General features: G+C 36.9%; 1 non-coding gene and 1 pseudogene across 1 annotated transcript; both read right to left on the bottom strand.

Annotated features, from left to right (window-relative positions):
- Positions 1-4,560: 4,560 nt before the first annotated feature.
- Positions 4,561-21,228, bottom strand: LOC145089147 (uncharacterized; annotated as a pseudogene).
- Positions 8,486-8,592, bottom strand: LOC145091184 (small nucleolar RNA R71). The gene has a single exon (XR_013702071.1). It is a non-coding gene; the product is annotated as a small nucleolar RNA R71 (small nucleolar RNA).
- Positions 21,229-27,478: the final 6,250 nt, after the last annotated feature.

The raw sequence follows: 27,478 nt of genomic DNA, 5'->3' as shown, positions 1-27,478 counted from the left end.
ATACAAGAAATAGCAACAAATATTAGTGACAAAATTTTATGGTCACTAAGTAAATTAATCATTAACTTTTTACGGTCACGAATTGGGAAAATTAGTGAGAACTTTTATGCTACCAGTGACGAATTTTCATGGTAACTAATTATTAGATAAATAATGTCGATTTTGTATGGTTACTAATTAGGGAAAACTACAACAAAGTTCTTACATATTGGTCTCATAATCAATTTAGTTATTATATATGTTTTTTTGTTCAATTAAGTCCCAAATACAGGTAATCGTATTCAATTTAACCCTTTGACCCAGTTAACAGGTCATCCAACTTTCAAAAATTACATTTTTGGCCGAGATTTCAAAATTCATTACAAATTTGGTCCAAAATTTACACTTCTGGCCCATATATTAAATTTTGTTACAATTTTGGTCCAAATTTTACCCTTTTTGCTCAAATTTTAGACATTTATTATGAATTCATCCTAACTTTAGTTTTTTTTACAACTTTTATTTTTCTCAAAAAACTATTTCGAATATGTTTTTTCTTTATAAAATCATATTTATACAAAAAAAAAACGTATTTTCACATAAAAATCTTATATTTTCTATATAAAAACTTTTTTTAAAAGTTTTTTGTACATGAAATATTTAGTTATTAAAATAGGTATTTATTAAGTATATAAATATATGCAAATCTGTTTTTATAAAAAAATGTATACAAAAACATATTTTACAAATTAAAATGTATACAAACACCTATATATATATACATATGCACACAAATAGGTGTTATTTATATATATATATATATATATATATATATATATATATATATATATATATATTTCCTTTATAAAATCCTGTTTGTTTACATTTTTTTAATAAAAACATTTTGAATACTTTTTTTATATAATACGTGTTTCTATACATTTTATAAAATGTAAACAAACACGATTTTATAAAATGTATACTAACACGTATTATATAAAAAATTTATTCAAACACATTTTTATAAAATGTATACAAACATGATTTTATAAAATGCATACAAATACGTATTATAAAAAATTATTCAAACACATTTTATAAAATATATACAAACACGATTTTATAAAATGTATACAAACACGTATTATATAAAAAATTATTCAAACACGTTTTTATAAAATGAATACAAACATGATTTTATGAAATGTGTACTAACATGTATTATACAAAAAAATATTCAAACACGTTTTTATAAAAGAAATGTAAACAAACACAAATTTATAAAAAAATATAGATAAATACCTATTTGCGTGCATATATATATATATATATATATATATATATATATATATATATATATATATATGTGTGTGTGTGTGTGTGTGTGTGTTTGTATACATTTTTTTTTTATAAAAACGGATTTGTATATATTTATGTACTTAATAAATACATATTTTTATAAGTAGATATTTCATATAGAAAAAACTCTTTAAAAAAAGTTTTTGTATAGAAAATATAGGATTTTTTTTGTGAAAATATGATTTCATAAAGAAAAAAACATATTAGAAACAAATTTTTGAGAAAAAAAATTGTAAAAAAAAACTAAAGTTAGGATGAATTCATAATAAAGTTCTAAAATTTAGGCAAAAATGGTGAATTTTGGACCAAATTTGTAACAAAATTTAAAATCTTGGCCAAAAGTGTAAATTTTAAACCAAATTTGTAACAAATTTTGAAATCTTGGCCAAAAATATAATTTTTGAAACTTGGATGACCTGTTGACCTGGTCAAAGGGTTAAATTGAATACGATTACCGGTATTAGAGACTTAATTGGATAAAAAAATATAATGACTAAATCGATTATGAGATCAATATGTAAGAACTTTATTGCAATTTTCCGTACTATTTAGATAAAATACTGACGACTTTCATTGTTAAGTGGCAACATTCAGTGATGAAACGGGTAGTCGAGTAACCAATATATTTTAGTTGCTATTTTGTGACAACTTTTATATCTTGGTCACTATTCACAATGGATCTATAGTCTCAAAAATTGACGACCAAAAGTTTGATCACTAAATCATTTAGTGATGACTCCTATTTTTACTGACCATTTTGTTTTCATCACTATTTGGTTCAAACCATGACACTCCCAAAATATTGTTAATGTTCTACGACAGACCTTGCACATAGTTCTCTTGGCGGGTTGACGTGGGTCGGTCATATAATATCAATTCAAAGGGATCTTTAGTGCCATATGCATCAACAACCAGAAATCACAAATTACAACGACACGCAACACTTGTATGGAGTCGCTTAGGACTGCATTGATTCTATCAGCAATGTGAAGGTACTCAGTGCGTTATATTATTATGTCTTTTTTTTTTCATTTTTAATAGATGTTTGGAGGTGGGGTAATCTTAGATCAATAAATAATTAATGGGGCTAAATTAAAGTCTTTTCTTCCTTTTATATCTAGGAATATATGGTTTTCAAGGAATCAATGACTCCTTCCACTTCCAAACCCCTCCATTGATGCTGTTGAGTGGTGGCCGAAGTCTTGGTAAGAGACTTCTTTCACAATAGTTATGCGGGTGAGGATAGATCTAATGACAACTCTTGATCTAGCAGTTACCAACCCTGAATTTATCATAATGGAAGGATTAACTTGAATAATGAAATTCATGTTTGGAACCAATTTAATTGGTAGTACAATTACATATCTTCTGCTAAAGATCGAAATGGATGGATGATCCAAAAGTTATCAGAATTAGTCAAGACAGTTTATACTTTTTTGAAACTTTTTATTGTTTTTGTTCTCTTTCCTCCTTTGCTATATGTCGTTATCGAAGAAAAAGCATCATCAAGATAATAGCTCATGTTCTTATTTCTTGTGATATCTTAGCTTCAAAGGTATAAACATATATCAAAATACTGATTGTCACTTTTATATAGGCTCTAATAAATTTGTTGGTAAAAGACTTTTTCCATTTTCAAATATAATGATTGAATGATTGAGTGTTTCTGCATCGAATTATCCAAAGTAATTATACTGTGGCGTCAAACTTAGAGATGATCAGCGTAACAAGAAATGTAGTATCCTTGTGTTCTTTAAAAAAATTATCCAATGATATAAAAAGGTGTAGAAAATTAGAGTTAACACTTGAAATACCAATCATGGAACAAAATGAAACCATGAAGACTAACGGTTTTGAAGAGTGATATTTTTCCAACATGAACTTTAGAAAAAACTCATTTATTGAAAAAGTTCTACTTAAGGTAATGGAATATTTACCTTGTTAAAGTAAAAAGGAACCATTGGTGCTTAAATGTTGTCTTAAAGTATTAAGCCATAAGAGTAGGTCAATTATTGTAGTATAAACATATATATATGGATGTACCTTGTGTTATGGAAATGAGTTTGCGATTTTATTTTAGTGTATTAAAGGGATAATAGTTTGGATCAAGAAAGCTTAGAATGGATATTGTTGAAACAAATTTCAATCAGGATCGTTAGATTCTGTGCAGTCAAACAATAAAGAACGTAACTATGAACACGAGAATGGCTTTGAATGAGTCGTATTATTAATACTTCAACACCTCAGAAGAGCTCGATTAAGAACTTCGACTGTAGAGTTATTTAGGGTTACAAAATAATAAACGTAATTAACAACTCTAATCTAATGCATACATGCATGTATATTTATAGTTTAACCCTACTAGATAATCACGGATGGACATGCCCAGTCTGGATACAAAATATAAGCCCATGACGCAACACAAATAAACTCAACAATCTCCCCCTTTGCATCAATGGAGCCGAAAGCTCACTTTGGTTGATCAACATAGACATTCTTTATTGTTTTGAACACCTTTGGTATGACAGCCAACAGATGATGTCGAAACGTTATGTACCATCTCAGCATGTCTATAAAGTTCTTCTTATCTGCCTCTAAGTTCTCCTTACACCGATGAATAATGTTGATAATATGCTCCAAACAGTCTGTTGAAAACAAATGTTTATCAACCAGAGGGAACAGAAATTTGTGAGCTTCACCCTTTGTAAACATCATAGTGAGATGTGTAGAATCAATTTGGCCCATCTTTATACGGTTCACATCTCCTGGTTTCGGTGTGGTCTTGGCAGTTGGTTTCTTGTTCATAACTTTCGCTATCTCCTAATCCATAGTAGCAACCTCATGGATGTAGGAAGCCAACATCCTCTTCAAGTGATCCAATATTGGCTCATATTCTTTTAGATTAGTGAACAGAATGTTGAACAAAAGAATCCAATCATATGGATTTAAATTCGGAAGATTAGCTAGGGAAATAATTGACACAGAGTTTGCTGACCCTCGTGTGATTTTGAAATTGACATTCACGAACTTCCCAGCAGGCGAAGGTTTGAGTACCTTGACAATGACAATCTTCTGTGTGCTCCATGTCAGGTACTACGGTTGACCATACTTTAAGAAAAAGTCGATTAGCTCACGATCAACTTTTGGATGAGGAAAAGGAACATCAACAGTTGAATCAAAACAGTGAAATGTAAATGCCTTTCGTGTAATTGGCTTGTTAAACTATGAGTCCTTAGAGTTGTCACAATCAAACGAAGCAATAGGTTCCAACCAGTAAACACTTGGAAGCTCTATAGCCTGATTGATAAGTGTCTCTTTTGTCCAAAGAAGAAATAAGGCCTTTTTACAGTTTAAGGCATCTTTTTCCTCCTTGTTCCTCCTTTCTTTCTCCTCAGCATCCTTCACAATCTTTAAAGTTTTATTCAACTCTCTTTCTCTCTTCTTTCTTTTAAGAGCCTCAACAATAGTCTCTTCAACATCATCATCACTATCACCTTCAAACTCCTTCTTCTTATCTTGGGAACCAGAACCCGAAGCTTCATTACCCTTGGGTTCGGTTGTGACTTTGACATTCGGTTGGGCAGATTCAGTTTTCACAATCACATTCGCCTTTGGTTGAGCACAATTTTTCCCTTCATTTCAGTTCCCAAAAGTTTATGGGACCGAGATAGACCGAGCGTTCTTTATTGTTTTCGACCTTCTTCATTTCATTTCACAAATGTGACCTTCTTTTGTTTTCACTAAGATATCCTTTTGAGAACAATTTTTCCCTTCATTTCGGTTCGTAAAGTTTATGGGACCGAGATAGACCGAGCGTTCGATTCCCAAAAAAAATCCGGAACCGAAATAGACCGAGCATTCGCTCTATTTCGCTTGTCTAATATTTTAGTGAGAGATTGATGGATTCAGTACAGACTCTGCTTCCATCATACCTAGGCCTTGTAATATTTTATTGAAGCTCACTTCAGGTAAGGCTTTAGTGAATATATCTACCAATTGATCAGAGGAGCGAACGAAATGCACTTCCACGTTCCCATCTTCTACATGATCCTTGATAAAATGATATCTTAGTGCTATATGCTTTGTCTTTGAGTGTTGCATTGGAATGTGACATATTCTGATTGCACTTTCGGAGTCACAATAAAGAGGAATCTTCTTCATACTCTGCCCGTAATCTCTTAGTTGACTTTGAATCCATATTACTTGTGAAGTACAAGATGCAGCAACTATATACTCAGCTTCGGCTGTTGAAAGTGACACACAGGTTTGCTTCTTGGACTGCCAGCTAACTAGTTTACCGTCAAGGAATTGACATCCACCTGTAGTGCTCTTTCGGTCTAGACCACATCCTCTAAGATCAGCATCAGAAAAAGCTTGAATGAAGAATCCTGATCTAGCAGGGTACCAGAGACCGAGAGATAAGGTTCGCTTAAGGTAATGATAAATATTTTTCACAGCTAACATGTGAGGTTCTCTTGGATTATCTTGAAACCTAGCACAATAACAAACAGAAAACATTATATCCGGTCTACTAGCTGTTAGATACATAAGGGACCTTATCATTTGTTGATATAGTGTTATGTCAACTGCAGGTTTTTCCAGAGAAGGTGTTAACTTAGTTCCAAACGCCATAGGAACCTTCACTTTCGAATCTCCCATCATACCGAATTTCGCCAGCAAGTTCTTTGTATAGGCCTCCTGGTTAATAAAGATACCTTCTGGTCCCTGTCTAATATTTAAACCAAGAAAAAAGTTAATTGGACCCATTGCGCTCATTTCAAATTTAGTCTCCAACAACTTTCTGAATTCAGCCGTTAAGCTAGGTGATATTTGCATAATTAGTCATATGTTAGCATACATTTTTATTCATTTTTAGCTAATTATGTGCATAATGTGGACAAATGGTACTTAATAATGTTTGAATTTTGTTTTCAGTCCAAAAGGCATGCTTGGAAGTAAAAGGGAACAAGGAGAAGCAACTAGAGACCAAAGGTTGAAGAATGAAGGAATAACACACTCCTACTCGACGAGTACCCAAGAATATTCCTGAAGATAAGTCAAGAATCCTGGCAATATACGGATTGTACCTGTACTCGGCGAGTCCACGAGTCTACTCGCCGAGTATCCCCAGTTTTGTGATAACTATAAATATCGAACCTTTATCCGAATTGGGGAGACTTCTGGCGTTTTGAGAGCTGCACCTGCGATTGAAGAACCCTTGGAAGAGTGACCTTCAATCCTTTGAAGAATCAAGGCAATTTAGGTTATTCATTCCACTTAACCTTAGGAATTAAGCATGTTTAGCCTAGTTGAATTTGTTTTTGAGTTTGTTTTTGCTATGAATATGAACTAAATTCGTTTTGTTTCTGTTAGGGAAGAACAAGTTACTCCTATGGTTTAATCATTACTTTTTGATTGATTGTTATTTGGTGATTTTATTAAATTAAGTTTGTTAAAGAACCGTACGCATTAATAACAACTATTTTCTGTTAATTGGAAGGCAATTAAGGTGCATGAACATCTCTTAGTTGTTAACCTCATATGTTATGTGAACACTTTATCATATGCTTAGGAATAATGACTATGAAACTAGGATTAATTAGAGAATGGGTAAATTAATGTGTGAGCTTGTTTGAGAAACCAACAAACAAGAGGTTAATTGAAACACCAACTTGATTAACCAATTACAAATCTTATTTAATTCAAACAATTGAACTAGGGAATTAATTAGTTTAAACAATTAGCCACTGCTTGAATTGATTAATTGTCTAAGGGTTAGTAGTAATGAACATGAACCTAACCACTATAGTTGGTAAACAATAACAATTGATCTATCATTTAAATAACCATAGGAGTGAATTGGTTGAACCTAAACAGGAACCCTTTATTAAATTTGGTGAATTTGTTATTTGCTTTAATTGTTTAGTTAATTAAGTGCTTAAGTACTGTGTTTAAATTTCTAGTCTTGTAAAACTAGAGAAAAACCTTTTTACTTTTATTACTTGCTTAGTTAAAATTAGTTATTAGATTAATTTCCGTTCCCTGAGTTCGACACCCTACTTATTTAACTATACCACTAAAATACAGGTTCACTGCCTTTGTCTGCTTAATTAATCAACTAAAAGTAGGAATAAACTAGCACGTTTCACACACATTAAGTTTTTGGCGCCGTTGCCGAGGGACGGTTCAAAAATTAAGTCTAGTTCCTAATTTTATCGATCCTTTGTGTAAGTTTTTCTTGCACAAAGTTATTTTTCAGTAATACAGTAAGTAGGTTAGGTTTTAGAAATTATTAGTTCTTTTTAGAAGTCTATTGATTAGGTTTAATATTTTAGTAGAAAATAGGATACTCGCCGAGTGCAATCGCACCTACTCGGCGAGTTGCCTGCTGTTTGCCAAATTTTTTTTCATTTTCGTTCTGTTTCAAATTTTTTGTTCTTTTTACGCGTTTTATTGTTTGTTTGCAGTTGTTTCATGACCCGAGGATCTGATACACCACTGGTTCCTCCTCTCGAAGACCCGGAATCCGCACTAAGGAGGAACAAAGGAAAAGCCGTTGGAGAATCCGCTTCTTCAAAGAATTCTCCACTAAAGAACCTCAAGTCCGTTTTCAGCAAGAAGAAGAGCAGCAAATCAGGAGCATCCAACGCCTCTCTAACAATCGAAGACCCAATTAAAGAAGACACCGAGTACGAGACCGAGGAAGAAGAAGAACCTACATACGAGCACGAATCCGATTTTGAGGATGATTTAGTTATCACTATGGCTAATATCGATGAAGTCCCCATAGGAGAATGGAAGAAGAGGATGCGCGATGACACGGGCCCGAGACTTGTGCAGCCCGAAATTCCCACAACTACTACTTTTGAGCTTAAGGGTCATATCCTATCTTTACTTAAAGAGATCCCTTTCACTGGCAAGGATCACGAAGACGCCTACAAGCACTTGGATGAAGTCAATGATGTAGCTGATTATTTCAATGTTCCCAACATGCCTCGGGAAACTCAGCTACTTTGCATGCTTCCAGTTACTTTGAAGGGTGCTGCTAAGGATTGGCTCAAGTCACTACCCCCCCGAATCCATCACTATATGGGCCCAGCTGAAAGAAGAGTTCATTGATCAATTCTGCCCACCATCCAAGATATCCAAGCTCAAGAAAGCCATAGCCAACTTTGAACAACAAGCCGGAGAGTCACTATATGAAGCTTAGGAGAGGTACAAGAGCTTGTTAAGGAATTGCCCACATCGCGACCTCAATAGTCAGCAAGAAGTCTCCATCTTTTATGATGGAGTAAATGTTACCACAAGGCAATTGCTTGACTCGCAAGGTCCACTTACGAAGAAGGCACCTCCAGTGATAAAGCAGCTAATTGAAGAATTCTCTAAGCATTCTAGAGAATACCATAGTCCAAGAACTGATGTAACAAGGGGGTCCGCCTATGCAACTTCAGAAGACTTATCGGCAGTGATGGCCATGTTGAAAAACATGGATAGGAGGATGGACAAAATGGACCAAATAATACATGCTATACGGGTGGGGTGTGAAAACTGCAATGGGCCTCATCTTACTAGAGACTGCGACTTGGATGAAAATGGCAACAAGAAGGTGCAAGTTTGTTACTCAAGTGGGGAACGATATGATGAAGATTGGCGAAAACCAAATAAAGAGTGGCTCCCTTATGAAGAGTACAAGAAGGCTAAGGAGGAGAAGTTCAGGCAGAAAGGAAGAGGTTTTTACCAAAAGGAGGAGCCGACACAAGAAAGAAAACCAAGTTTGGAAGAAATGCTTACCAAATTTGTAGCCTCTTCAGAAAAGAGACATAGTGATCATGATGCTGTAATTCAAGAAACAAGGACCATGCTTAGAGACCAGCAAACATCTATCCACAACATAGAAATGCAGCTAGGGCAACTTGCTCAACAAATCAACCAAAGATCACTGGGCGAACTTCCTAGTAAAACCAAAAATAACCCACGAGGCGTGCATATAAACATAGTCACAACAAGAAGTGGGAAGATAATCACTCCTCTGGCCCCTATTCAGAATGAAGCACCCAAAGAAATGCAAAAGGAAGATGAAGAAACTCAAGACAAAAGTCAAAATCCTCAATCTGCAGAACCTACTCGCCGAATCCACGATATGGACTCGACGAGTCCATTACCAAATCCGAAAAATCAGATTCCTGAAAAACCCTTTCAGCCTCCAATGCCATATCCAGCCCGAGCTAAGAGAGAAAAATAGGAAGAAGAGTACCAGAAGTTTCTAGATCACATTAAAGCTCTTCAAATCAACATACCCTTCATTGAAGCTGTCGCACAAATGCCAAAATATGCGAAATTCCTTAAGGAACTTCTTATAAATAGAAGGAAGATGGAGGAAGTGAAAAAGGTGGTACTTAATGAGAATTGCTCAGTTGCCATGCTCAACAAACTACCATAAAAGAAGGGTGACCCGGGAAGCTTGACTTTACCTTGCCAATTTGGCAACTTGGCTACCACTCATGCTTTGGCTGATTCAGGAGCAAGTGTGAATTTAATGCCTTATTCATTTTTCAAGAAGCTGGATCTCCCAGAACCAAGACCAATTCGTATGGCGATTCACTTAGCAAAGAAGACAGTCACTTTCCCAAGAGGAATATGTGAAGACTTATTGGTCAAGGTGGAAAAGTTTGTATTTCCCGCTGATTTCATAATTCTAGACATGGAGGCGAATCCTCAAGTCCCAATCATCCTTGGAAGACCCTTCCTCAACATGACAAGTGCTATAGTAGACATGAGAGATTCGAAGCTTACATTGCGGGTAGGAGATGATTCGGTTACTTTTGGGGTGGATCAAGCTATAAAGTATGAAAGGAATAGTGATGACATGGCGTTCTCAATTGACATGCTTGATGAATTAATGGAGGAGTGCGAAGGTGAAGATCCCAACAAGTCCATCATTTGTGATGAAGAATTTGATGCTGAAAAAGACTTAATGGAGATCGAGAGGCTGCTAGAAGAAGCTGAGTTTGAAGAATTGATGAAATAATCTGCCAGATCAACTCGCCGAGTAGGGCCGATCTACTCGCCGAGTCCAAGCGAAGAAAAAATGGAAAACGTGAATTCAGCTTCAAACTCGCCGAGTCCCTTACCTGCACTTAGCAAAGAAGACAGTCACTTTCCCAAGAGGAATATGTGAATACTTATTGGTTAAGGTGGACAAGTTTGTATTTCCTGCTGATTTCATAATTCTAGACATGGAGGCAGATCCTCAAGTCCCAATCATCCTTGGAAGACCCTTCCTCAACACGGCAAGTGCTATAGTAGACATGAGAGATTCGAAGCTTACATTGCGGGTAGGAGATGATTCGGTTACTTTTGGGGTGGATCAAGCTATGAAGTATGCAAGGAATAGTGATGACATGGTGTTCTCAATTGACATGCTTGATGAATTAATGGAGGAGTGAGAAGGTGAAGATCCCAACAAGTCCATCATTTGTGATGAAGAATTTGATGCTGAAAAAGACTTAATGGAGATCGAGAGGCTGCTAGAAGAAGATGAGTTTGAAGAATTGATGAAACAATCTGCCACATCAACTCGCCGAGTAGGGCCGATCTACTTGCCGAGTCCAAGCGAAGAAAAAATGGAAAACGTGAATTCAGCTTCCAACTCGCCGAGTCCTTTACCTGCACTCGGCGAGTACAACCATCAAAACCCGAAAACTGAGCTCAAAATGTTACCAGAACATTTGGAGTATGCTTTCCTTGAAGATGGTCATCAAAAGCCAGTGATAATAGCATCTGACCTCTCTGAATCTGAAAAGGAAGAGCTAGTACAAGTTTTGAAGAAGCGAAAGCGGGCCATAGCATGGAGCATCACCGACATCAAGGGGATAAGCCCCTCTTATTGTTCTCACAAGATTAACTTGGAAAAAGGAGCAAAGCCGGTTGTGCAGCACCAAAGAAGACTAAACCCAAATATGCAAGAGGTGGTCAAGAAAGAAGTGGTCAAGCTTTTAGATGCGGGGATTATATATTCCATTTCCGACAGTTCATGGGTGAGTCCGGTCCAAGTGGTGCCCAAGAAAGGAGGGATGACGGTCATAACCAATGAAAAGAATGAGCTTATTCCGACAAGAACGGTAACCGGTTGGAGAGTGTGCATCGATTATCGAAAGCTAAACGATGCCACTCGTAAAGACCATTTTCCCTTACCTTTTATTGATCAAATGTTAGGAAGATTATCGGGTCATAGTTATTATTGCTTTCTAGACAGATTTTCGGGTTATTTCCAAATACCCATAGACCCAATGGACCAAGAAAAGACCACATTTACTTGCCCAAATGGGACTTTTGCTTATCGACGCATGCCCTTTGGGCTATGCAATGCACCCGCGACATTTCAAAGGTGTGTGACAGCCATATTCCACGATATGGTGGAAAAATTCATGGAAGTTTTTATGGACGATTTTTCTGTTTTTGGATCTTCCTTCCATGATTGTCTCACAAATTTTGACCTAATGCTTGCTAGGTGTGAAAAAACCGACTTGGTCCTCAACTGGGAGAAATGTCACTTTATGGTCAAGGAGGGTATAGTTTTAGGCCACAAGGTTTCCAAAATGGGAATTGAAGTGGATCGGGCAAAGATTGACACCATTGCCAAATTACCCCCACCAACTAATGTGAAGGGCATTAGAAGTTTTCTTGGTCATGCGGGTTTTTACCAGCGTTTTATAAAAGATTTTTCTAAAATAACTAGACCTCTAACACAATTACTCTTAAAAGATGCACCATTTAATTTTACTAAAGAGTGTTTAGAGGCATTTGAATTCTTAAAAGAAAAATTGACTAATGCCCCGATCATTGTTGCTCCAAATTGGGATTTACCTTTTGAAATAATGTGTGATGCTAGTGATTTTGCATTAGGAGCTGTCCTTGGTCAAAGGGTTGATAAGCACTTTTGACCTATATATTATGCTAGTAAAACTCTAAATCCGGCCCAAGAGAATTACACCACCACTGAAAAAGAATTATTAGCTGTGGTGTATGCCTTTGATAAATTCCGCCCTTATTTGGTTTTATCCAAAACAACTGTTTTTACTGACCACTCTGCTATCAAGTATTTGTTTGCCAAACAGGATCCCAAACCAAGATTGATACGATGGGTTCTACTTTTTCAAGAGTTTGATATCGAGATACGTGACAAGAAAGGAATGGAGAATGTAGCAGCCGACCATTTATCGAGGCTAGAAAACCTACAACTGCAAGAAGACAAAGTTGGAGATGACTTCCCGGACGAGTATATTATGGTGACCGCGGGAGAAGAGCCTTGGTTCGCAGATATAGCCAATTACTTAGCTAGCAAATACATCCCAAAAGATTTTAGCAGTCAACAAAAGAAGAAATTCTTTACCGAAATAAAGTATTACTTTTAGGATGAGCCATACCTCTTTCGGAGCTGTGCGGATGGGATCATACGAAGATGCATGTTCGGGAAGGAAAGCCGCCAGATTTTGGAGCATTGTCATAGCGGGCCCACAGGTGGACATCATGGAGCACATTACACTGGTAAGAAGATATTTGACATTGGGTTTTATTGGCCCACGACTATTAAAGATGCAACCCCATTTGTCAAAGAATGTGATGCATGTCAAAGAGCGGGAAACATTTCTTCCCAAAATGAAATGCCACAACATAGTATTCAAGTGTGCGAAGTATTTGATGTTTGGGGGATCGATTTCATGGGACAATTTCCCATGTCCAAAGGCAACAAGTACATTTTAGTGGCGGTAGATTATGTATCCAAGTGGGCAGAGGCACAAGCTTTGCCAACTAATGATGGTCGGGTGGTGGTGCGGTTTTCGAAGAAAGCATTTTCGAGATTTGGGGTCCCAAAAGCTCTTATTAGTGACTGAGGCACTCATTTTGCCAATGATCAACTAGAGAAGGTGCTAAGGAAATATGGGGTAACCCATAAATTTTCTACATCCTACCATCCACAAACTAGTGGACAAACTGAAGTGACAAATAGAGCTTTAAAGAGAATCTTGGAGAAATCGGTGGGGAGCAATCGAAAAGAATGGTCGGATAAGCTAGATGATGCACTATGGGCCTTCGAACAACTTTTAAAACACCTATTGGTACTACACCATATAGGTTAGTTTATGGAAAGCAATGTCATTTACCAGTGGAGATAGTGCATAAAGCTTTTTGGGCTTTAAAGATGCGCAACTTCAACATGGAGGGGCTCAAGAACAACCGGTTAATGCAAATGAATGCTCTTGAGGAACTTAGAAATGATGCTTACACTAGTTCTTTAATCTATAAAGAGAAAACCAAGAGTTGGCATGACAAGAGGATCAAGACAAATAAAGAATTTCATGAAGGGAAAAAGGTGTTGCTCTTTAATTCAAGGCTAAAACTCTTCTCGGGAAAACTGAAGTCAAGATGGGATGGTCCTTTTCTAGTGAAGAAGGTGTTTCCACATGGTGCTATAGAGCTATTGTCAAAAGATGGTACCCCTTTCAAGGTCAATGGACATAGGGTCAAAAAGTATGAAGAAGGAGTCCCAAGGAATGAAGGCATGGAAGAGTTGATGTTGCTGGAAGGGATTGCAGCCACGTAGAATGGGAGGAGTCCAGCTAATGACTCCTTAAAAAGAAGCGCTTCTGGGAGGCAACCCGAGTTCAGAGTTTGCATTTCTTTTTCCTCTACTTTCTTTTTAATTTCTTAGGATCTTTTTCATTCATCTTCTTTTGAAAATATGTTCTAAATGATTGCTTGAGGGCAAGCAATGCCTAGAGTGTGGGGTGGTGGGTCAAAAATTAGAAAAAAAATTCAATTTTTGTCAAACTGCAAGCTTTACTCGCCGAGTAGGTACGTGTACTCGGCGAGTACTTGTCAAAATAACCAAAAAATCGCGTAAATGCAGTTCTACTCGGCGAGTAGCCAACTTACACAAACGGTTTATAATCTGTGAAAAAAGGGTTTTCACTCATTTTACCCACACACTCGCCATGCACAGCCACTCTCAAGCGATTCCTTTGATTTTTTCCCGAATCTTCAACTTTCAGGAGTAAAGGTATGATTTTTACACTTAAAACTCATCAAAGGTTAAAGCTTTATCACTTCTTTGCCCTTATTTTGTCTAAATTTGGATTTAGAGGTTTCCTCAATTTCTAGGGTTTTGATTTTACCCTGAATTAGGAAGTGTTAGGAGAAATTTCTTTTGGATTAGTGGTTATTGGACTTAGTACATTAAACCCCTATGCAAAATTGGGTGTTTTGGATGACCCATATACATTCGGCATGAATCTGGTCCCGATGTTCATCCTACTCGCCGAGTAGGATATGAACTCGGCGAGTAGGAGGCTATAGAGATCTGTTTTATTCGATTTTAATTGATGAGTGTTGTTTGTTTGTGCTTTCTTAATGTTGTTATGCAGGTACCATGTCCAGAAGAGGTCAGACTTCAAGAGGGGGAAGCCAAGGGGACATCCCGTGGCTCTTGTTTCTCCAAATCACCTCCAAATCATCTCAAGCCCGTTCCAAAAACAAGTTAGAGGCTTTGAAACAGAAAGAGATTCACTTACCCAATGCAGTGGACTGGGATTGGCTGGGGAAGGTTGGTTTGGAAGAAGAGCTGACACCATATTTGGTGAAAGAATGTAATATGGGGGATTCAACCATCATATGTGATGGTTGGTTACAGTTATTCAAAATTCAAGAGCCGGTCTACGCTGAATTATGTTGGGACTTTTTTGCTACCATCTCATTCCGAGGTGGTAGTGAGTACTACAATCCCAATGTAATTTCCTTTTCTCTTGGTGGGGAGCTGCGATAATGCAGCATAACAGAATTTTCATGGAGGCTTGGAATCTATGAACAAAGCACTATGTTGAATGAAGATTTTGAAGCTTTCTTAGAGAATTGCCACAAAGATCTCCCCGAGGTAGTGGTTGCTTCTACCTGGTGGAATACTATTGCTAACCGGGTGTACATCCCATCTACCACACAGGAGGGTCACATTCGTTCACCGATCCACCGTCTCATTCATCATTTCGTTGCCAGCACGATTAATATGCGGAAGGACTGGGACAAGGTCCCGACCCTTAACATCTTCTATCTTTGGAGTATTATTACTCTCGATGTTTTCTGCAATCTTCCCTAATGCATAGCTAAGTATCTTGCGGAAGGGGCTGTTAAGGAGAAGGTGAACTCCAAGATCAATGGAGGGATGTTTGTGACGAGGCTTGCAAGGTCATTTGGAATATTGGATTTGCAAGAGGCAAGGGCGCTGACGGTCATTTCTCCCCCTCCGTTCAACACAACATTATATAGGAGGGCAAGGATTACGGAGAAGTTTGGAGATTCTTTTTCTATTCCACATGCGGATGAGCCGGTTATCCCTGAGGAGCCGGGAAGGCGAGTGAGGCAACTAAGTGAGCGGGTACGAGAAGACCCACCGGTTATTCCGGTGGAGGAAGAGAACGATGGATGGAATCAAGTTGAGTACCGGCGATATTTAGATAATATTAGAAGAGGGGTCAATTATAATAATCAATCATTTGAATATCTCTTCCAACAAATGAACATCGCACCGAGACCCAGACCCGGCTATCCCTACATTATGAATTGGGAGGAAAGGATGAGGAGAGGCAATGAAGGAGGAGGACGTGGAGCTGGAGGAAGCGACATGGATGATGAAGAATGAAGAATGTTTCTTTTGTGTTTTTAATTTATTTTCGTGATGTTTGATTTGGACAACTTGTTGAACTTGGATGATTTTATTTTTTGTTAGGACTTTTGTTTGTTTGCTTTCACTTTTGTTTGCATTTTTTTCAGAATTGGAAGGCTAGGATGCATATAGAAGTCTTAAGGGTCAAAGTTAAAGTAAGGAATTTTCAATTGAGAGTGTGAAGTTTTTCCATTAAGATTGAGTCCGTTAGAGTGGGGAGTGAGAGAGAGAGTTGCTACTGAAGTAGGGTCACTAAAATACCCCCATTTCAGAACCTTAATCAAGAAAAAAAAACGAGCTGGACAAAAAAAATTCAATACATCGCTTACTCGCCGAGTGCACCTAGCCTACTCGGCGAGTACATGGGTAATTTCGCGATTAAACTGTAATGTCGCAATGAACTCTCCGAGTACACGATACTACTCGCTGAGTTTGTCAACATTTTTCGAATTCCAGAGCTGTTTTGGGCACTTTCACTGTAGTACTTGTCCATTTTCATAAAGAGTCATTACTGGAGGTTTCTAGGAGCTTTGTCTTACGTTTTTGAGTTATTTGCATGTCCACCACATGAGATTTTGACTACCAATGCATGGATGAGTTGTTCCCATGTCTAAAGTCAATTGAAGATGGAGGTGAAGAGAAGAGATATCGACCTAGCGACTGCTACCCCAAGGGAGTTTGTTCCAATTCTCTCTATATTTAATGTTTTTTTATGCATAACATGCAATGAGGGCATTGCATAAACTAAGTGTGGGGTATGGGGTTGACGTCATCTTAGTAAATTGAGAATCTTAATATCCTAATTTAGGTCTATTTTAAAAAATAATAAATTTTTGCATACCAAAAATATTACTTAGGAATTAATTTAGAAAAAGTTGGTAAAAGCAATTAGGATTCCATGTTAGAATTGTGTTGATAACTACATGAAAACCCAAATGTTTAGTTGAGCCTATATACGTTCTAGTGCATTTGTGGCTTCCTTATTCCAGTGAAATCATAGGACAAAAACACGACCTCGCTCAACCTGAGGGATGGAATATGTTTAGCATCCTGTACCAGAAATGTATCTAGGAAGATTGTTATCTTTAACTAATAAAGGTTGAAGTTGAGCGCCCCTGCTTAAGCATGTAGGTTTTGAGTGAAAAAGTGAGGTACATGTAAAAAAAATAGAGAATTGCAAGAAAAGTTTGAAGAATTTTGGAGTAATTAAAGTGAAGATCAAAAGATCAAAATTCCGAAGAAATTCAAAAAGTTGAAGATACCAAAGATCAAACAACAAGGTGGTGAATTCAAAGAAATCAAAGATCAAATGTCAAAGAAATAAAGAATTCCAAAGTGCTCCAATGTGGTATCATAAATTGTAATTATCTAGATTATGTATGCTTGGGTTGCTCAACCAAAAATACCTTGAGGTTAAGAGGTTTTCTGAGGATGCATTCGGAGGGATGCATAAAATGAGCATAGTTCAGGGTGAGTGGGCGAATGTTTATGAGGATTGTGAGTATTTGGAGTATGGGGGTATTTACAAAAATTTTAGACACAAATGCATGCGTTGCGGTCTTGGCATAATGGCTGGGTAAGATTGGAGTTGTCATATGTGGTTCTAATGTGTTAAAATTTAGTTTTGCTTGGGGGCAAGCAAAAGTCAAGTGTGAGGTATTTTGATATTTGCATAATTAGTCATATGTTAGCATACATTTTTATTCATTTTTAGCTAATTATGTGCATAATGTGGACAAAAGGTACTTAATAATGTTTGAATTTTGTTTTTAGTCCAAAAGGCATGCTTGGAAGTAAAAGGGAACAAGGAGAAGCAACTAGAGACCAAAGGTTGAAGAATGAAGGAATAACACACTCCTACTCGGCGAGTCCGCGAGGCTACTCGGTGAGTACCCAAGAATATTCCCGAAGATAAAGACTCCTGGCAATATATGGATTGTACCTGTACTCGGTGAGTCGACGATTCTAATCGCCGAGTAGCCCCTGTTTTGTGATAACTATAAATATCGAACCTTTATCCGAATTGGGGAGACTTCTGGCGTTTTGGGAGCTGCACCTGCGATTGAAGAACCCTTGGAAGAGCTGAGAAACCCTGACCTTCAATCCTTTGAAGAATCAAAGCAATTTATGTTATTCATTCCACTTAACCTTAGGAATTAAGCATGTTTAGCCTAGTTGAATTTGTGTTTGAGTTTGTTTTTGCTATGACTATGAACTAAATTCGTTTTGTTTCTGTTGGGGAAGACCAAGTTACTCCTATGGTTTAATCATTACTTTTTGATTGATTGTTATTTGGTGATTTTATTAAATTAAGTTTGTTAAAGAACCTTATGCATTAATAACAACTATTTTCTGTTAATTGGAAGGCACTTAAGCTGCATGAACATCTCTTAGTTCTTAACCTCATATGTTATGTGAATACTTTATCATATGCCTAGGAATAATGACTATGAAACTAGGATTAATTAGAGAATGGGTAAATTAATGTGTGAGCTTGTTTGAGAAACCAACAAACAAGAGGTTAATTGAAACACCAACTTGATTAACCAATTACAAATCTTATTTAATCCAAACAATTGAACTAGAGAATTAATTAGTTTAAACAATTGGCCACTGCTTGAATTATTAATTGTCTAAGGGTTAGTAGTAATGAACATGAACCTAACCACTATAGTTGGTAACCAATAACAATTGATCTATCATTTAAATAACCATAAGAGTGAATTGATTGAACCTAAACAGAAACCCTTTATTAAATTTGGTGAATTTGTCATTTGCTTTAATTGTTTAGTTAATTAAGTGCTTAAGTACTGTGTTTAAGTTTCTAGTCTTGTAAAACTAGAGAAAAACCTTTTTACTTTTATTATTTGCTTAGTTAAAATTAGTTATTAGATTAATTTCTGTTCCCTGAGTTCGACACCCTACTTATTTAACTATACCACTAAAAGACAGGTTCACTACCTTTGTGTGCTTAATTAATCAACTAAAAGTAGGAATAAAACTAGCTCGTTTCACACACATCACAAGGATTCATGGAGCTAAAGATGATGTCATCGACATAAATCTGAACTATCATTAGATGTTCTCCTTCTTTATTTCGAAAGAAGGTTGGGTCAACCGAACCTTCGTTAAATTTCGAAATTTTCAGAAAGTGAGTTAACGTTTCATACCAGGCTCTCGGTGCTTGCTTTAAACCATATACAACTTTATCCAGCACATAGCAATGATCAGGAAACTTCTCGTTCACGAACCCGGGAGGTTGCTCAACATACATCGTTTCTTCTAGTTCTCCATTCAGGAAAGCACATTCCACATCCATTTGGAAGAATTCGAAGTTTTTATGAGCGGCATATGCCAGAAAGATTCTAACAGATTCCAACCTTGCTATAGGAGCGAAGGTTTCCTCATAGTCTATTCCTTCCTCTTGGAAATATCCTTTTACTACCAACTGAGCCTTGTTTCTAATAACATTTCCCTCTTTGTCCAATTTGTTCCTGAAGACCCATTTCAAGCCAACAACTGAAGCATCCTTTGGTGTGGGAATCAGCCTCCAAACTCGATTGCGTTCGAACTCATGGAGCTCATCATGCATTGCTTGAACCCAATCAAAATGATCAAGTGCAACATTAACCATTTTCGACTCTACCTTGGAGACAAACGAGTTAAACATACAGAATTTAACTTTAGAGAATAATGCAGTTTGTTTCGCTTTCAACTGAGAATGAGTAAGGAATTTCTCAGATGATTCTCCAATAATTTGAGCTTTGGGATGATCCTTGGTCCATTTTACTAAAGGAGGATAATTTGGGTCATAGGCTGGATCCAACTCTGCATTTACTTCCTCTTCAAGTTCTGATTGATCACCTTCATCAGTTGCATTGTCTTTCTCCCCCTCGACTGGCGAAGAATAACCTTTGTCAGAATACGAGTTTTCATCCTTAGTGGGAGTTGGATTCTCCCCCTCGATTGGACTACTATTGGGTGGGTTTGGAACTGTATGTTCCCCGTCGCCTGGACCTTTATGAGTCGTGGTCAGAATTGGATTCTCCCTCTCGAAAGATATTTCGGTTGTCTTTGGTGCTGATGAACTCTCCCCTTGAACAATGAACAATTGTTTGGAGAGTCAGTGGAGGATTGACTACATGTCGGTTTAGGAGGATCAATTTTTATTTCTTTAGCAACATCATCTATAATCTTTTTGAGATTATCGATTTTGTTGTCTGCCGCATTTTCTTCTGAGTGTACTGCTTTCTCTGGTTCATGAAATAACCGAATGTACTCCTCAAACAAGTTGGATATGGGAACCGAGACTTGACCTGATTCAGGAAAGATTTCCCCTAAGTCATATTCGCTCCTTTGAACTTTCTTCATGTAATTGTCGTCAAAGGTCACATAGTAGGTTTCTTCAATTTGTTTAGAACATTTGTTCAACACTCTGTATGCTTTTGATGTTAGCGAGTAACCCAGAAAAATTACCTCATCAGCTTTGACGTCAAACTTGTTTCGGTTCTCTTTAGAATTGAAAATGAAGCATCTTGAACCGAATATGTGGAAAAATTTGACATTAGGCTTCCGATTATTTAAGATCTCATATGGAGTTATTGAGAATCTTTTGTTGAGCAAGGATCGATTCTGAGTATAGCACGCGGTTGCAACAGTGTCGACCCAGAAGTACAATGGCAGGGAAGCGAAGCTCAGCATGGTTCTTGCTGCTTCACACAAAGAACAGTTTCGTCTTTCAACAATCCTATTCTGTTGTGGTGTATAAGGGGCTAAAAAGTTGTGAGTCGTCCCCTTGTCTGCCAAAAAGTCCTCAAATTCTTTATTTTTGAATTCCAGCCCATTGTCGCTTCTAATATTCCTCACCGTCTTTCTTAATTGTACTTCAACTTGCTTGATAAACACCTTCAACTTAGGAGTAGCATCTGATTTCTGTTTAAGAAAGTAAACCCAGGTGAAGCGAGAAAAGTAATCTACAGTGACAAGAATAAACTTACTCCCACTGAAGCTTTCGATAGCTGAAGGTCCACATAAGTTAATGTGCAGAAGTGCGAGAGCTTCAACAATCTTTGTATTCATTCGTGTAGGATGGCTCTTTCTGCTTTGTTTACCCATCTCACACGCTGCGCACAAATGTTCCTTATCAAACTTTCGAAGAGGAAGGCCTCGAACATGATCACCAAACACCAACTTATTGATATCTTTGAAGTGAAGGTGCGATAGGCGTCGATGCCACAACCAGCTTTCATCAGTATTCTCCTTTGATAGCAAACATATCGTTGGTTTACCTTGAATTGGATTGAGATTTAAAGGATACATCTCTCCCTTACGTTCATAGTTCAACAGAATCCTTTTAGATTGTTTGTCAATTATCTCAGAGCCCTCATCATCAAATGATACCTTCAGACCTGTGCCTAGAACTAATTGTGACACACTGATAAGATTATGCTACAATCCTTCCACATATGCAACTTTTCAAATTGAGAAGTCTCCGTTGGTTATCATTCCATATCCTTTGATTGTTCCATACGAGTTATTGCCATACTTTACAGAACCACCATCTTTTAGGGACCAAAACCAACTCATCTCTTCCTTCCTTCCTGTCATGTGACGTGAGCATCCACTGTCTATATACCATTCATCATCGAACTGCTCGTCACGTATAACCTGCAAATTCAAGCAGATTTAAGAACCCAAAGTTTCTTGGGTCCTGGTGAGTCTTTCATAGAAAAAGGAATTGAAGAAGAAATATCAACTAAATATGTTCGGTTTACTAGAGTGAATTGATCTTTTCTTTTGATGGTATACACCTTGATTTTAGTTTTATCTTGTTTAAACTTTGGTGTATTAGTTGGTATGTTGTTAAAGGATTTAGGTGTTTTCTTTTGAATCCCAGGTTTAGCTGACATTTTCTTATTATGATTTTCAGAATTCAGCTTTCCCTTTCCTTTGATATCCTTTGCTAAGTTTGATTTGATGAAAGGATCGAAACTAGTCTTGGGACCGAAGTTGGTTTGGGGACCGAAACTAGACTTTCGTTTGGAGAGCTGGTTTGAGGACCGAAACTAGACTTTCGGTTTGGAGAGCTGGTTTGAGGACCGAAACTAGACTTTCGATTTGGAGAGCTGGTTTGAGGACCGAAACTAGACTTTTGGTTTGGAGAGCTGAAGTAATATGAATTTGGACTGAACATATCTTTTCCTTTCAGTTTTTGCTTTCCTTTATCACTTGATTCTCTCTTTGGAGGAACATAGTTGGGATTTTGAGATTGCCAATGATGTTTTCGCTCATTCAGATTCTTCATGTATCTTTGATTTCTTAATCATTTATGTTCAGCTAACTCCTTCTGCGATTTGTGGATATTGAAGCTTGCCTTTGGCTTCTCCTTTTGAGTTTCAGCTGTCTTATTTGGAACTCTCGGTTCTTTCATTAGTTCTTCAGGGATTTCTTTGGTTCCACTTGTGCTTGGTTTGTCGAAACTTGAGGGTTTGTTGATAGGTTCAGCAAAGTATCATCCTTTACCCCTCCATGATGTTTGCTCAGATAAGCCTACAGTTTCTTCTGCGTTGTCTGTAGGAGTTGACCAAAAGTAATCGTCACATCCTTTAGCGTTGTCATTTTCGACCAGGATTTTTAACTCTGTCGTCTGTTTTTGCAGTGACACCAGTAACTGCATAAACCTGATTCGACACTGTTTGAACCTTTTGATAGATCATGGCCTTTTCTTTGAGTTTTTGTGGTTTTTCTTTTGACAATCAAGCGAATTCAACCGAATTTTCGGATATGAGAATTTTCGGTTTCACTCTTCATAAACTCAGAGCAATTGACTTCGTCTTCCACTAAAATTTCACTCATCTCACTTTCTTCATCAAATTCAGACGTATTATCTAAGTTTATTTTATTTTCTGAAGTTAATTTGGCGTTTGACGAGTCAAAAGATTGAATGGTTTCAGACTTAATTTTTACCCTATCATTTTCATCCAATAGATTTTTTGAGCATACATTTATGTTCCTTAGAATCGATGAAGGTTTCTATCTTGTCTAGTCCAATTTTGTAAGACATGGATGTTTCTTCTGATGACACTATTGATTCACACTCAACAATGATCTCATCCTCCTTAAATTTAAGGAAGGGTAAGATCATTTTATGAATCTTCTTCCCAATCTCACAACTTAAATGCAATTGAGCAATATTAGTGTATAAAGGCTTAGCAATTAAACAAAAAACATTCCTTTGTTTTAAAAACTTTAAATTGTCTCTTTGTAAATAAATACTTTCATCTCTAGCTTTATTTAATTCTGCCTCCTTCAGCTCAATCCACATCCTTCTCTCCTCACTTTTTGAAAACACCCTGCTGAGTTGGTCAGTTAGGTTAGAATTCGCTAAGCGAGTTTGTAAGGGACTTTCACTTAGGTTAGAAAATTTGAATTTTAATTCTTATAATTCTTCTTCATAATTTGTTACTGGAACATTAAGTGATTCAAGGATGGATTGTACCTTTTTGATCAGACGATCGTAGTCACTGATCTTCTCACTCACAGGCTTGGCTACAAAACACTTGTCTTCTTTCAGGTTTGGTTCCACACTCACACTTTCGGTTGATGATCCAGTGGTGACCATTAGACATCTTCCATCCGAGCCTGCTTCTTTTGCCACATATTCCCTTCCATGAGTGGGCTTTCTTACCTCTTCATCTTCAGAGTCGGTAGACCAAACTTCAACGCCACCGAACTCATCTTCATCTGCATTCTCCTGTACGATCAAGGCATTCATAGAACTGTTTGTTGCTTTCTTTTTCTTGATTTCTTCCAACTTGCGCATATAATACGCCTCGTCATCGTAACCATCTCTTTTCTTAGCCATTTTCCTTAGCATGCAATCTTTGGCAAAATGATTCTTGCCGTGATAGTAATTGCAGTCGAACCCTGAGTCTCCTGCAAGTTTGCTTTCCTTCTTGTCTTCATCCTTTTGAGAAGAATTTTTCCCTTCATCCTTCACCTTCTCAGAGCTGTAATTTCCCTACCAGTTTCGATTCTTGTTGACAGGAAATTTTCTTCATGCAAACTTCTTTGGATTAGTAACCATCAGAGCATACTCCTCGCTTGTAAGGTCACATTCGGACATTTCAAACTCTTCTTCCTCTTCTGCTATGCTCTTTCCTTTTGAGACAAGGGCCAGCGACCCCACACCTGAAACTACCTTTGCTTCTTTGGTCACAACACTTTCATGGGACTTAAGTATTCCCACAAGTTTCGCTAGTGAATAAGATTTAAACTGTTCATCAGCTTTCACGGTTGAGACCACGGTCATCCATTCTGGTCTGAGACCGTTCATGAAGGTCACCTTCTGCTTGATCAACTTTCTTTCTATTCCATGCTTGATCATCTTACTTAGAAGATGATTGAACCGATTGAATGTTTGTATGAGTTTTTCTTCTGGTTTCTGTTCGAAAACTCCAAATTCTGATAGCAACAAGGTTTGAATGGAGTGTTCCAGATCTTCCTCGGTTGAATTGAGTTCTTTCAACCTATCCCAGATTTCTTTGGCTGTCGTGCATGAACCAACCAACCGAAAAGTGTCAGATTGCAAGGTGAATCTGATCATTCTCATTACTTTCACATTACGTAGCAACTTGTCTTTCTCATCCTCTGGCATCTTCTCTACATCCGCCACCAGCTTGTAATATTCCTTTTGGGACTTAACTGTTGTGTTCGTTCCTGAGTGGACAAACGGCCCAAGCGTGATAGCTTCCCAAATAAGATAGCCATTGTCTTCAGATCCAACCATGTAATCTTCAAAGTGATGCGCCCATACTTCGTAGTCTTGAGTGTATAGAATGGGAATTCTGGTAGTGGATCCAATGCTGTTTGAGATGTTGATGGGATTTGTTTGCGAATCTTCGTGAGACATGGTGAGCTGCTAGAATCAAACCTGTAAACTTAAGATTAGGGTTTTATCAGAAACAAAGTTATCATCGATATGGAGAGGACGACTTTTATTTATACGATAAAAGCAGAAACCCTAAAGAATTCTGAGTACAGAAGGAATGTGTATTGATCACACAGTCTCCCGCTCTGATACCAATTGTTGAAACAAATTTCAATCAGGATCGTTAGATTCTGTGCAGTCAAACAATAAAGAACGTAACTATGAACACGATAATGGCATTGAATGAGTCGTATGATTTATACTTCAATATCTCAGAAGAGCTCGATTAAGAACTTCAACTGTAGAGGTATTTTGGTTTACAAAATAATAAACGTAATTAACAACTCTAATCTAATGCATACATGCATGCATATTTATAGTTTAACCCTACTAGATAATCACGGATGGACATCCCAATCCGGATACAAAATATAAGCCCATGACGCAACAAAAATAAACACAACAGTTATTGTGTTTACCAATGCTGCAAAACAAGACTAATGAAGAGGACTCTGTGGTTGTGTGACAATCATCAAAAGTTGATCAGCTATCGTCAATCGCACACGTGACAAACATCAATGTAATAAACTTAATGTATAATATTTGACAATTTTTATTGAAAATATAACTTTATAAATTCCAATATATACAAAAAATAAATCGAAACATCCAAAAGCTAAAAATTTAAGTGCTCAAAGTTTTGTGTTATTACATATAAATAGTAACAGAAGTTGAAAGTATACGTCGACACAATCCCAAAAATATAAATAACACAAAAATCTAACTTCGTATAGGGAAGTAATGGTTTTTCTAAGTTTTACACTCAACTTGACACAAAAATGTATGTCTTAAAAAGTTAGAAGAAAATAGGTTGAGTTTTAGCCAACGCAATGTAAAAGACAATTGTATTACTCGTGCATACGAATCTGTAGATATGAAGATTGTATGTCGAGAACAAAGTTTGTATGAGAGAGTTGTTATTTTCATAAAATGTTTTAGAGTAAACCCATCACAAAAATATAAATTAAAAATAGAGTGCAAGTTAGCTATTGAGCCCTAATAGAAAGTTGTAGTACTCATTTATACAAAATCCGGAATATAAAGAACATCGAAAATGGAGCTCGTATGCAAGAGATGTGAATTTTTAAAGAGTTCAAAAATTCCTACGGAAACGCAAACTTGCTTCCTACACAATCCCCATGTTGCGAGGGGGTAGGACAGACACATGTTACCACCGGAAACAATCTTGTTGCATACGCAAACACCTCAACGCGACGGGCTTTCGCCACAATGTGACGTGTTTAAACCCCTCCTATAAATACCAACTGAAATTCATTCATTTTTCACCAAAAATTATTTCCTCTTTCTCGTGTTTCTCTCTCTCTCTCTCTCTCTCTCAGAAGAATTTCTCACCCCTTGAGGCTAATTGTTCCGAGTCTTCCAACAATAGCTAACGTTGTTAAAGCGCGCTTCAAGGGGGATTTTCATGACCATTTTTTAAGATCTTTCATGTTTTTGTTTTGGGGGGGGGATACATGTTAAAATTATATTATTTATTATATATCGATCGTTATCAATACGTAATTAATATCAATACATGATTTTTACAAAAACATAGTTTTACTCTGTTGTGACCTTGCTCGTATAATATTAAATATTTCTTATACACAGTCGTTACTCTACCATTATAATATAAAATATTTATTATACTTTTTCATTATTTTGTCCATATAATATGAAATACTTATGATACATTGCCATTACTCTACCAACATAATATCAAACTATATTATGCACTGTCATTCTCTGCTCTTTCAAATTTTACACGTTATAATTACATAACATTATTATGATTATAGGACACAAAATTTGGTCTACTTAAATTTATAAAGTTAGGGCTACAACCTTTAAGAATATTTCATTTAACTTTATGGTACCATTAGGCACATTCATCGCCTAAGCGATAAAGCTTAGAAAAGACCCTAACCTATAACCGTTAAATCTTAAATGAGTGGGAGAGTTATGTATAGCTCTATACATGTTGAAACCCCCACTTATGGTTGTTAGCCACAACCTTCACGGAAAAGTCACACCGGGTACTACGATGTCTGATCAAACGTCTTGAGGGGGAAATTTTTTGTCAGGAGCTCGGTTATAAGGACTCACCGTAACGATTGAAAAATTATGAATATATATAAGTTAATATAATACTTATTTGGAGTAAAACACTACTTTTGGTATAAAAGTACATTCTTAACGAACACATTTTTGGTCAAGAAAACACATATAGAGTAAACAGGATTGTTGGCATAAAAGTACATACTTAAGGAACATACTTTTGGTCAAGAAAGCGCGCGCGCGCGCGCGCACACACACACACACACACACACACACACACACACACATATATATATATATATATATATATATATATATATATATATATATATATATATAGTAGGCGAATGCCCGCGCGTTGCGCAGAAGCATTATAT

Source organism: Lactuca serriola, chromosome 2 (genome assembly GCF_051521515.1).
Source record: "Lactuca serriola cultivar US96UC23 chromosome 2, Lser_US96UC23_V15, whole genome shotgun sequence".
Lineage (NCBI taxonomy): Eukaryota > Viridiplantae > Streptophyta > Magnoliopsida > Asterales > Asteraceae > Lactuca > Lactuca serriola.
Note: the sequence above shows the minus strand (reverse complement) of the source record. Positions and strands in the feature narration are given on the sequence as shown.